The sequence below is a fragment of the Ambystoma mexicanum genome, chromosome 3p, assembly GCF_040938575.1.
Source record: "Ambystoma mexicanum isolate Mex_15411 chromosome 3p, UKY_AmexF1_1, whole genome shotgun sequence".
NCBI classification, from domain to species: domain Eukaryota; kingdom Metazoa; phylum Chordata; class Amphibia; order Caudata; family Ambystomatidae; genus Ambystoma; species Ambystoma mexicanum.
The window spans coordinates 830,767,422-830,780,555 of NC_090925.1; the positions used below are offsets into that span (position 1 = coordinate 830,767,422).

The following is a 13,134-nucleotide window of genomic DNA, read 5'->3' on the forward strand; positions in this document are numbered from 1 at the left end:
GCAGAATGTCTCGGTATTATTGGACCGTAGTGCAGGTTCCGCATACTATATGTTTTAAAGTACATGTAACAAAAAGCAAAAAAACAAGCCTTCCTATTGAATGAAATGCATATTTCGTGGACACGTTCCAATTTCAGTGAGATACAGAGATACAAACAATTCCAATTTTGATAACACAATTTCCAAGCATCCTTTGATGTGTCCATTAGTGCATGTCCCGGGCCTTGTCCACATCTGCCGTCAACATACACTCCTCCCCTCCCTCTTATGTATAACACTCGCAGGTAACTCCTTACCTCCTGCATCTCCAGCATTAAAAAATGTGTAGTGAAAAAATAGCCAATATATATATAAAAAAAAATAAAGACGAATAATAATCCAAAACGGGTGCAGTCACTGGTGGTGGTGTGGGGGCAGTCTTGAGTCTCTGAAGGCGATGCACAACCCACGAGAGGGTGTAAATAAATATATATTAATAAATAGGCACACGCTCGGGGAACCGTCTGCAGCAGCTGGACAGTGGGCAGGGTGCCCCAGGAGCCCCCAAAAACTTCACCCACTGGGAAAAAGGGAACCGGTCCCTTTAAGAAGCAGAAAAGCAAATAGAGGTGAGGCCCCTGTGGGGAAACCCCGAGCATGGGAGGACATGGGCTATCCCTGGCCCGCACTGTCAGAAAGGGGATTGGCAGGGCCAGAAGATTAATCCTATTTTTCTTAAAAAAGATGGTCAAATTGCCCCTTTCGCCTCAAGAAGACAACAAACACTTTCTTTTGTTGCTAGGAAACAGGAAATGTGCACCCTATAAAACCTTCCCCCCTCTCGTGAAATGGAAAGCGGACTGAAAGGGTCCGCAGGCCATGACAGAAGCCGGCTAGGTTGCCATCTTGAGAAGGTATAGGTGCATATCGGAAAATAGGAGGCCAAGAACATAAACGATAGACGTCGGCACATTTTGACCAGTGTCATAGACAAAGAAGAAGCACTAAGAATTCTTGTCCCTTGATCATCAGCAGTATCAATGAAGGAAAAATAATGTAACATGCTTTCAGGCAGGTCAGATAACATACAAGCCTAAAAAGTGAAAGATAGACGTCACTTCAAATAATCGTAAATATGTGTAGAGAAGGCTCATAAATAAGACGCACTTTTTGTGTTGGAATAACTTTATTACATTTTAAAAATAAAGACATGTAATTACACATGCCCAAATTTTAACATAACATAAATGCAACTGGTATTCGATTAGTCGGTAATAGTGCAATAAAAACAACCCATGACGCCGTGATTAAGAACGAAGGATAATGTTTTCAAAAGTCCGTCTTTCTTTGTGAAGTACTTGCCCCGTGTGGTTTTGAATACTGTACCGCTGTTCCGGTTGGAACGATCCCGCTTTGCCTTCCGCTGGAAACCTGTTTTTCTTAACAGAATGGTTCCCACCCTAGCTACATAATTGCCCGCGCCATACACCCCATAACCAAATTAAAAAAAAGAATTGCTAAGTAGCACAAAATATACAACACGACTGTCCTTAGCGTTCTGGACTATGGACCGGGAGCGTCCTAACTGAAGAAATCAATGGAACAGAAAGAAGGTGCAGCAGCCACCTCCCCTTCCTGTGCTTCTGGGTCCTCCCTCTTGGTCCTAAGGCCGGCCATATTTGCTTTGTTGCAGGAATTGGGGAAAGGAGGGGGAGAAAGAGACCACCATAAGCAGGATGCCCCTATGTGAAGCTTCTGCAATGCAAGAAGAGTAGCTAACCTTACTGCACAGGCTGCTGACATGTATGTAACTACTGGGTTTAGGATGTTAGACCAAATTAACACAACCTCCTAGACGACCGCCTGGTCCTAAAGACATACATGTTTGACTCTACTCTCCCTCTTTTGCAGAGCAATGTTTATAGGACACTCCTGACAATGATCAGAGGCTGACACCAGTGTTCACTGCAGATCTGATTGCAGGAGCCACGGTTTTGGAGGCGGCCGGAGATTTGGACGTTGAAGGTGAGAAAAAATCATGATGTGATGGGAGGACACTCCCTCCCTAGGATAGACTGCATATGGCTTGTGCATTTCCCAGGTCCTAAAGCCACCCATTTTCCTTATACTGCTTCACCTAGTAAAGTGTATGCAACTGAACAGGTAATTATCACCAAACTAATTGCCGCTGAGGAGTGGGGAGATACGATTGTTTGTAGGGAGGGGCATCAAGACTCCTTTAAACGGGTAATCCTCACACTCAGTATAGCTGTCATATGAGTTTATTTTGGATGGGCCAACCTTCTTGGTAAGGTCACTTATAGTCAAAAAGTCACGTTTCCTTCTGTAAGAATACAATGTTAATTCCCTTGCATGCATTTTAATGGCAGAGGATCCTCTTTACAACTTGATGGTCTACATTTCGTAGTTCCTGTAATAAGCATTTTTCCTCCTTCCTTCCCAAATCTGCATATAGTAGTCCTCCTGTCTAGAATAGCTCTTAACGTAACTTGTGATGGATAATAAACTGCTTTTTCGTCTTCAACTGGCATTCAAAATCAGCATTTCTATCTGTGCTTTAAAGGTTATTGGAGTTAACTTGAAAGCTGTGTCTTGAAGACCAGGTCTTTTGATGTCCAATTCACACCTGCCTACTTTTGAAAATCCCAAACATTGAGATGTCAGCTGTTCGCGGCACATTGACCTTATGTATTCAACACTCTGCCACTGCCTCAGCACATGGTAAAAATATGTGTGTGCATGTATCAGACATGTATACGCACCTTAAATAAACAATGTCAACTATCCAGCAATCTGAAGAAAAAAAGTAGAGCAGTTGCAACTTAGCATCTGCATGTTTAATTAAACATTTTTTGTATTGCAATTTGGCTTTACAAAAAATATTTTTAGCAAAATAAACAATACAAATCACACCAACAAACGTTCTTCTACCACCCACCAACCATCCCTATTACATCACAAATGTTTTTTTTTTAAAAACCAAACAAGTGCCTGAATACAGTTTGATTCCTCAAACTTTCTCAAAGATTTTCTTTAAAAATTGAATTGCTGCAAACGACAATTAGAAACATTCCCCACTCTGCAGGAGCTTCCACCATTCCTCAGGCTTCAGAGTTTTTGCTTATTTAGATGGACCGCAAATAATCCTGTTCTCATATCCCTAAAGTGCCCGCAGAAGAGTAGTTCATGCCCCATTGACTCGTGTAAACCCTCCTGTCTATGGAACCTGCATATTGCTGTTTCAAGTCCTTTGCCAGCCGGTCTTGCAAGACCCTCGCCAGTTGGATACAGGGTAAACCTTAGCCTCATCATTTGTGCTCTATATAAACTGTTCTGATCTTTGTTGAGATACCTGGGAAGGGAACCCACTGCCCTGCCCTCATGTTTTAGGTTATAGAACAGCTTAAAACCGTTTGCCTCCTCTAGTGTCTCAATCCAGTCTGCTTTCCACAGTTTTTCCTTAACTTTTGTTGGATTCCCTCTCAAGTCTTCTGTAGTGACTGAGGCTTTTTCCAACAACCCCACACAATGGAGTTCCCATTTCTGAAGGACATTTGACCCCACCGTTGACAATTCCTCTTTAATTAGTTTGAACACCAATGTTTCTTTTTCTCCATAAAACACTTCCTAAATAATGACAAGCCTTCCATTCCACAATGTCCCTTAGAGAGATTAGGCCCAGTTCTCTTCTGATCACTTGCAGTGGCGTTGATTTTGGTAGCCCCAGAACTGTCTTCCAGAACAAACCTTCCACCAACTGCCAAGCATTTTCAGGGATAAGAAAAGAAACAAGGACTCGGAACCATAAGATAGAACTACGGTAGCCTTTGATTTGGTCTGTAGAATTCCAAAAAGGGAACAATTGAGAAGTGGCAAAACCTTCTACTAAGGATCCCTGCCTGTGCTGCCCTTTTAGAGCCTTGTTCCTCAATTAAGCCACTGACCCAGTCTCGGTCTTACTTATGTCTATGCAGACATCTCAATATTTTAAAAGAATGAACTTGTTCCACCCTCAATGCAGCCAGGTGCCATCTAAACTGACTCTCGCTCCAATCTTTTTCCTCTCTAGGACCAGGCTCTTTGTCTTATTGGTATTAATGACCAAGTCATTTTTTCCAACATACTCCTCCAGCTTGGCCATCTTACGCTGGAGACCGATGGCTGTCTGTTCCATAAGCACCAAGTCATCTGCATACAGTAGATGACCCACTGCGATCCCATTTAGTTTTGGCGGAAACGAGTCTGCTTGATCCAAAGTCTTTCACAAGCCCGAAATATAAAGATTGAACAAGGCAGGTGCTAGTGGGCAACGTTGCTTAAGACCTCTGTAAGTCAAAATCTCATTGGTTAATAGGCCTGCCCTATTCATTCTAACCCTTAAGGTGGTTCCAGAGTGAAGTTCTTCTAATTGTTCCAATAAGTCCTTAGGGCACCCCATTCCTACAGTTTGCCACACAGCTTTGGCCTATTTATACTGTCAAAGGCCTGGGTCAGATTCACAAAGGCTACATAAATCTTCCATTTCCCCTCTAACGCCCAGCTTTTAAGAATAGAAAGCAGGGCTATGTTAGGGACCGTATCTAAGCCCTTTACAAATCCTGTCTGGAAAGGATCTTGGTGGCCCGCCCCATCTATCCACTCATTCAGCATTTTTTAGTAAGCAGGTTCCATATATTTTGGCCAAGACACCCAAGAGGGAAAAAGGGCGGTAATTGCCAGGGTCCGCCCCACTGCCACTTGAATATCGGAACGACTGTCGTCCGCCTCCATGACGGAGGGACTGCCCGATCTCGCACAATCCTCTCGAATACCACTTAAAGGAAATGGGCCCAAAGCTCAAGTTCCTGCTTAAGGATTTGGTTCGAGAGCCTGTCCAACCCTGGCGCAGTGGAAGAGCTAGCCTTTTTAATCAGATCCCCTATGTCATTGCTAGTTTACAGAATTTTCCAGTCTGATACAGGCTCAGGACTGGCCTCCAGTTCCGAAGCACTTCTAGCTGAGTATACATTTTCAAAGCGTCTGACCCACAAGGCTTCCGAAACACCATTTGCATGTAGAGCATCCTGGGTCTCGAGCAAGATTTAATCAGCCTCAAGGTTTCCCCCGTGTTCTTTTTGCTGATGATCGTCAGCATCTCCTCTGCGTTGTGGTAACATTGTGTATTTGTAACCCCGCAACCAGTTATTATAAGCATTCTTCAACCAGCGTACCTCTGTCGCTAGTATATCCAGGGCCAAGCCCCCAATATTCCTAATGGCTCTCTTTAGGACCCTTCTTTAGTTAATTTCCATTTGAGTAAACCTAAATAGTGCAGGTTTGTTCATAATTAATAACACACAAGCCCACGCACTCATTACTATTATTTTTTCATTTGTAAAGCGCCTAAGCTCGAAGGCATCAGGGCGCTGTTAAGGAAACCAGTTACACACATAGACATGAAAACAGTGGATACTGCGGGTCAGGAAGCTCACACTCATAGACATTTCAGTATAGGTACTCAATCATATAACGGTGTCATTTAGGTGAAAAGTCACGTCTTTAGGGCCTTATGGAAAGGCCAGTAAGATTCCTCTGCCCTTAAGGCAGGGGGAGAACATTCCAGTGTTGCACTGCCACTGCGGGGAAACGGGAGCCGCCTCCTCTAGCTTTTTTGAAGGTTGGAGGAACAAGGCGTTGGGTGTGTATGGCCCTCACCGGTCTGGTGCATTTGGTTCTCCTGATTTAATATTTATTTTTTTTTTTTTTGGAGCCGGTATTCCGGGGCAGTGTTAGCAAGACATTTGTGCGTAATGGACAGTGTTTTGAATATAATTCTTTCTCCGATTGGGAGCCAATGCACCTCCTTTCTTGCTGCTGAGATGTGATCTTTTTTCAGGATGTTAAGTGCTGCGCGTAGGGCATTGTTTTGGATTACCCTCATTTTGTTAATGGTTTGCCCCTGCAAAGAGAACGTTACAGTAGTCAAGTCTCGCTCCTGTGATTGCTCTGGCGATGGTAAGGCAGCTGGTTGGCGTGAGGAATTGTCTAGCTACATTAATGACTTTAGCTGTATATGCCGCTGAGGAGGCTTTCGTGTTCACCTGCCGTGAAGGGAGGCATCCAGGTAGACGCCCAACGTTTTTACAGATGCAGAGACTGGGATGTTGATGCCATCTACTGTGAAGGCTGAGAATTGGATGTTTTTGAGCATGACTTGTGACCCCACCAGTAGGATCTCTGTCTTGATGTCTTATCGTCATTGAGGCATAAGTAGTTCATAGCCATCCAGGCTTGGATAGTTGAGTATATTCTGTTGATAGTAAGGGAGTCTGTGTCATAGATGCCTGACAGTGGGAGGAGGGTTTGGCTGTCATAAGCATAGTTGGTATAGGCCATGCCGATGGAGCCCAGGAGGTCGAAGACAGGTTTGGCAAACATTTTATAGGGGCAAGGGAACTATATAATTTTCATTCATTTGGTGCAAAAGCAGGGGTTAAGTTGTTTATATTACAGCACCCCGTGAATAAGTTAGAGAAGGATACACTGATTTTCACAGAATCAGACACTTTATTTCAATGTCGAAGCCAAGATTTGAGAGCAGTCTGCAATTTGGGGATTTGACAGCATGGTTTCTCAGTTCTAATTGGTAGAAATGTGTTCACTGATTATAATTTCAAGAATACTCAGACAATTACACAAATCATAATAAACCAACTTGGCAAATGTATAAACCCCTGTAGAAAAATGTAAGGCAGAAAGAGTATATTTCTATAGCAGTGAAGGGCAGGGTCGTGGGGTCAAATGAATCTATGATTGCCTGTCGAAAGGCTAAATTACATTTTGCTGGATTTATTTTGCAGATTTTGCCAAGGTTTCTTTTACCACAAAAAAGCAGGGGCGACACCCGTACAATCCTTTATTTACTATCAATATTTTTGCTGCAAAAAAGGGTAAAGAATGTGGCAAAGAAAATTCGTCAAAAGTGGGTAATACCGGTCCAGTAGAACTCACCAAACTCTGTACTCAGTGAGTTGAATGCTCTTTTACACTGTGGTGTCCCGGAGGGCACAGGCTAAAAACCATTCAAACGAGTCTCGAGCCAATCTCGGAGGTTAGGCAGCTCTGGTCCAAATGCATTTGAGGTTTTCAATGTAAGACTTTACCCTACAGCACATTTTACAAGTACTCTATTGAATAACAACTAGTGCAACTTTATGCTGCAACATACCCAACTGAACAACAGTTTATTCATAACTACATTTCCAAATGTGATAAATAGATTTGCTAAAAGGGAATTAGAACGGTTCTGTTACATTTATTTTAACCAATTATAATCAAGCAACAGTTTTAGCTCAGTTTGTAAAATGCACATGCCTGAACTATTATTATCCACTTTAAAAAATTGTGAATCTCTTCAAATGGGTCAATCCAAAAGTATTCAGACAAATAGAATATGTGTCTTTTGATTTAGCTTAAATACTTTTAAGAGCTAAGTTTGGTACAGCCATGTACATTTATTTATTTTTTATAGCGCCAACCACATTGGATTGCAGTAATTTCAGAATGCTTTGTCACACAAAAAAGCAATTTTGTTAATAGGTATGTATGGGTGAAGGATAAGATAATATTGGTCACAGTTTAACCATATTAGTTGAATTAATGGGGGAGGAAGCTATTATGGGCACAGTAAATCATCTGTACACTATAAACCTGAGTAGTTGGTAGTACTTTCCATCAAGACTGCATACATGCATTCCTCCACATTTCTGTCCGAGGCTCCCACTCCAAACCCTCTTCAATACTCCTCCTTCTGCACCACCTCTTTGCCGCTTTTCACGCCCTTGATCGCTCCTCTCTCCTCCTCACTCTGTAGGACTCCGGGTTTTGTAAATCGGCTCTTGCCTGGATTGCCTCCTTGCTGGAAGATTGTTCTGTTAAAATCTTACCCCACCGCTCTCCCAGTCAGCGTTGCCCAATGAGCAGTGCATGGATCTCTGCTCTCCACACTCCCTAGACCTCTGCCCTAGGACGAGTCCATTGGCTTCCGCTAACACGCTTTCTTTCCTTCCTTCGCCCCAGCCATCTTGAAACGGATTGCCAACTGTCTTAATACAGTCCATCATTGAATGGCTCTTCGCTGCCTTATGCTGAACTCCCCTATCTCCTTCCCCCCTGACCTTCTTGTTCCCTCACTGAAGACTTGCAACCTTGGGCTCCTATAACTACTGCCCTGCCCACCGTAGCTCCTATTAACCTTCTCAACATTCTGAAAATGTGTCTATTTCTTACTTACAACTCTATGAAAAGTCTTCTCTCCACCCTCATGCTCAGTAGACGTGACTACTGCCTGTACCTACTCCCTGGCCTTCCTCTCTACTCCTTTCCCCCTCTGTACAAAGTCCTCAATTCCGCCACCTTCACACTCTACAACCTACCATGATTCTCCCCCCACTTCATCTATCAACACCATGCTGGTCGGTTTGCTTAGAAACCAAAAGGAGAGGGTGGGTCACAACCACTCCTTTTTCAATTTCCTTCTATTCTACAAAGCTATCAGTTGTCTTGCCCCTCAGTGCCTACACGACAGTATCTTTGCCCCTATGCTTTTTTTGCAAATTCGTTTTATTGTTTTTAAGCTTACACAACAGCTTTCAGAAATGTGCAGAGCAAAGACAGTGTAACCACATAATATTGCTTCATATTACTTGTTTACATAAAGCATCAGTTTCAGAAGCCGATTGCACAGGTGCGGGCCTTTGCCCTGCCATCGGGTACTGTTGTTATGGGCCCCAAATATCAGAAGGTCTTGCGCTTACATGCGTGTTGAGTCGGTATTCAGTTTCCATATCAAAACAATATGCAATGTCCTTCAACCACGAATTCTTGGTAGGAGCCACCCTCCTTCCCCACACCTGGGTCGTCCGTATGTTTGCGAAGACCAACATTTATTGGGCGACACTCCTCGCGTGTCCATCCCTGTATACCCTAATAGTGCCACCAGAGGATTAGGTTTCTTCCGCTCCCCCTATGCCCCTGTGATGTCGTCCAGGATGTGGAATACTTCAACCCAAAAAGCCATAATAGGTGGGCATTGACATGCCTGATGCAGAAAAGTGATTGGGGAACGAGAACACCTCAATCTATCAGGTCTGTCTGGAAAGATTCTACGAAAAAACTGCCGGTGTGTAATAAACTTGATGTAAATATTTAAAATGCAGTCGTTTATACCGACTATTTAGGGCCACGTTTCCCGTTTGCCTAAAACAGGTGCGCCAGACCTCCTCAGACCACTTTCGCCTAGCGTCTCTTCCAATTTCAGGTGTGCCATAGCCTTCCATTTGCCCCCTTTTTTTAATGTTACTTTTTATAAGTTACCTATTTCTCATTTTTTGTTTTCTTTGGTCCTGGTCTTTGTCACACTTTGTTCAAACCCTCTTAAACTGGCTCATGACATGTGCTGCTCTATAGGCACCATTCAGGGGAATGCATCCGGCCTCTGTAAGAGCTATTCTAAGTCATTCATGATCTAAGTTCTAGCCATGAAAAGGGGGCTGATACCTTACACTCCTCAGTGGCAGGGTCCCATTTTCTGAAACCTTTTAAAGGCTTGTTCGAATAGCACATTTCCCAGCTGTTGTGAGCTAGCATGGGTTGAGAAGCTGAGGTCCTGTACACTCGGAGAACCCAGCCTGGTGTTTTTGTTCTATGAAGGGGTCATTCTAAGCTTTTTGAATGATAGGTCTACGTATAACATTGTATCTATTCTGGGCCCTTGTTCCAGAAGATTTCAAGCATGACACAAAGGCAAAGATCTATTGGGTAGAATAGCTCAGTGGCAACACGCTCGTGTTGGAAGCAAGACGGCGCAGAGCAAGATACATGTCTTTATTATGACACATTTTATGTAGAATGCACTAATACCGAAAAGTTTACAACGAAAAACCTAAAAATGTTTTTTTTTTGTTTTTGGGGAGGGACAGGGAGGGTCCCCTCCAAACCCCATTTCCTCACAAGATGCAACCCTTTACCCCAATGTTTTACCGTTGTAATAGTTTTGGTACATGTATCATACCGCAGAGCAACACGGGTTTGAATCCCGGGTCAGCGTAATTATAAAAGTAACTTCACCAAGAGCAAATGGAGTGCTTTTAATGTATGGTTTGTGCGTTCTTGAACTTTCATGTTGAAGCACAATCTGGCTGTATGGTTCTTTGTTTGTGTAACCTGTAATGAGTATTTTCGGAAGGCCAGTGTAGTTTTATGTTGCAGAGGCCAGATCTCTATAATTATGCAACCGGTAAGCTACAGTCCGTGCTTTTATTAGTGAGAGTGAAGACTGTTTTAAGCATGGTCTGTTGGGAGAGGAGGTTAGTATAACACCCAGATAGTTTACGTGTTGCCCCAGGGTGGGTTTCCACTTTTCCTAGGATTGTGGCCATTGATTAGTAACCATTTTTCCCCACCCACCCCAGATCCAGAATCTCAGGTTTGGAGCCATTACGACATGCATTAATGAATAAAATCTGATCCTGTTTTGATGTCCACCATAAAACTATAAGCACTTGTAGGCAGCTACATTTTAAACGTGCAATGTTGGCTGTGCTAGTATGAACAATGATGCAGGAAAGTAGTTAAAGTAATGATTGCTTTGAAAGTGTGAAAAATTATCTTTTGAATTCAGACTCCTCAAATTAGTTTGACACACAACTCTAGATTTAATAGTGACCTGCCACCCAACAAAATACCACGACACCACATCAGCGGAAGACACTATTTTTCTTCACTATGGCACAGAGGGAAGAGCTGGACATGCTTTACAGAGTTAAGCTGGCCTGCACGCAGGCACTGCCAACCTGTACTTCGGGATGTTGAGTGTTGTGGATTTTCCATGATGTGCCCGTAATTCCTGGTAGAGTGGTGTTCATATCGGACCTTGACCGGTCTCTACAAAGGAGACCACTGTGAAGACTTCTTGCAAGTTCCTCACGCCAAGTAAAGGCACCCAAGATGATCATAGTGTCGGTGCAGTGTAAAGCACTCTATGGTGAGCTCAGGGTCCATTGCTAAGTAGCTGGTCCAGGCAGCGTTAGCAGTGGCCCAGGGCGAGGAGCTGATGGGCAAGGTGACAAGAATATAGGATGACTGGCAGGAGATAAAGAGGGCAGGTCGGCTGCAGAGGAGCCACGAGGATAGGCAGACAGATGGGAGAGCAGCAAAAAGGAGAGATAGGCTGGCAGAAGCCGGATAATGCAGGTAATTAGAGGAATGGTTCAAAGGCAAAGAGGAATGAGGATAGCCACAGAACTAGGGCCCAAACAAGGTGGCAGAATTGAGGAAAACTAACTGTGTAGCAGCAGAGGAAACTGGAGTTAGAAGGTTAAACGGAAAGTTGAAACAGAATAGTGTTGAGAAACGCAGTGCTGGTTGCGTGGCTTCCTTACATAATGAAACCGGCAGAGAAATTTAGCCGAGACACACGTTTCCTGGTTGTCCTGCCAACGCGGGATAACAGGTTGTAACTCGCTTGTGCTTTAAGTGTGTTTGCCCACGACTGTGCAAAGCAGCCAAGATGGCGACACCCATTGCCAGTGACCTGCAGGGCCTCAATCGCCATGGTGCATGTTGTGGTCTGCTGAAGGAGTCGCTGGTGGTTCAGCCTCCAAGCATGAAGGGTCACACATGCAACCAGGACATGAGGTAGGTGGCATGACATCATTCACCTAGATGGGCTTACTTTGGTGTGCTGTTATGAAAAATAAACATAACATAATAAACAACACATGGAATAATGAAGTGTGTTTGTACTGATGTGTGTATGGCTATACACATGATCTTAGTAACACCTGTGAATGCATCATGAAGTAGACACAGACAACAGGTTCAAGATTGGTTCTCAATATCTGTATTTAACAAAAGTCAGGATGGAGTAAGGCCTAACCTGCCCAGTGCTAAGGTGGGATTTCCCTACCTGAAGAAAACTAAGGATTGTCTGTGTCAGGAAGTCCAATTTAAAAGTCTGTGTCCAAAACCTATACTTGCCCTCACAACTAACTGCATACAATGTGTAGGAATGTCCACATCAAAATGAATAGTGTTCAAAATAAAGTTCAGAGCTTCTTCCCTCTCTTGGCTTGTAATCAGATTGCCCTTCCCCAAGTTCAAAACAGTTCACAAGGTATCAGGGTTCCCTTCCCCAAGAGTTCAAATCTTCCAGCTTTTCAAAACAACACAATTCCTTGGGACGCTTCCCAGCTCTTTTGTTATTAGTCCTTTTCACTGGTTCACATTGATGGTACTGTTTCTTGACTTCAAAATCACATAAGCCACTGTTACACACTACAAGCTACTTTATGGATACTTTCATTGGCTTTTTCCATAAAGGGGGGGCACTTGGTCTAGGCGCAGTTGTCGGACCACGGTCTTTGCATTACACATCACGCAGCCGATACCCCTTCTGGTCTGCTTTCCATCAACAATTGTCCACTGCTTTCCTTTGACAGTGAAGCTTTTAATCAGTGTCATACTCTTTCAACATTTTAGCGTGGCTTAATTTGCCACCATGCACGTTTACACTTTCTGTATTCTTCTGGCTCCTGCCAATACATGTTTTCTCTAAACCTGCAGTTTCTTGAACTCTGTTAGCTTTGCCCAATACTTGGTTTCTCCTTCTTGGTATTCCATTGGCTTTGCCAACACTTGTGTCTCAACCAATGCATGTTGTGGTATCTGCTGCTTGCACCACCTTGCTTTCATTCCTTTCACAAGTACTCATAACTATTTTGCTCTGGCGTCATTCAAACATGCTTATAACAACTTTCCGTTGAAGCAGTATTCAAAAGCACTTGTTTCAGCATTCAAAAGTGCGTATAACAACTTTCAGTTCGTTCAATATTCAAAAGCGTTTGTTTTAAGTTCCCTGGGCTCCCCGGTATGAGTGTTTCCCTTTTTTTCACCCACCGATTGTACACAGCAGCTCCCTTTGGCTCCTTTCCACTCATTGCTCTGCTTTCCAGCTACACGTATCTCTGCTCTTCCCTCAGGGAGGCTATAGAGGGCACTGCTCGCTCTCCTGGTGTCTCGCAACGACTGCAGTGCTTTGGTGCCCCACAGCTCCCGCTGCGTGTACCCAACAAGGAGGGCTTGCAGGACCTTCAG

General features: G+C 43.7%; 2 protein-coding genes across 2 annotated transcripts in view; one reads left to right on the forward strand and one right to left on the reverse strand.

Moving 5' to 3' along the window:
- ZNF646 (zinc finger protein 646) overlaps positions 1 to 808 on the reverse strand; it is a 238,856-nt gene extending 238,048 nt beyond the window's left edge. Inside the window, exon 1 of the mRNA XM_069651911.1 lies at positions 297 to 808. The gene's annotated coding sequence lies outside the window, so the exon portion shown is untranslated. The remainder of the gene's footprint in view (positions 1 to 296) is intronic.
- Positions 809 to 1,439: 631 nt separating this feature from the next.
- Positions 1,440 to 13,134, forward strand: part of ZNF668 (zinc finger protein 668) — a 70,925-nt gene continuing 59,230 nt past the window's right edge. Inside the window, exons 1-2 of the mRNA XM_069651912.1 lie at positions 1,440 to 1,782; positions 1,891 to 2,004. The gene's annotated coding sequence lies outside the window, so the exon portion shown is untranslated. The remainder of the gene's footprint in view (positions 1,783 to 1,890; positions 2,005 to 13,134) is intronic.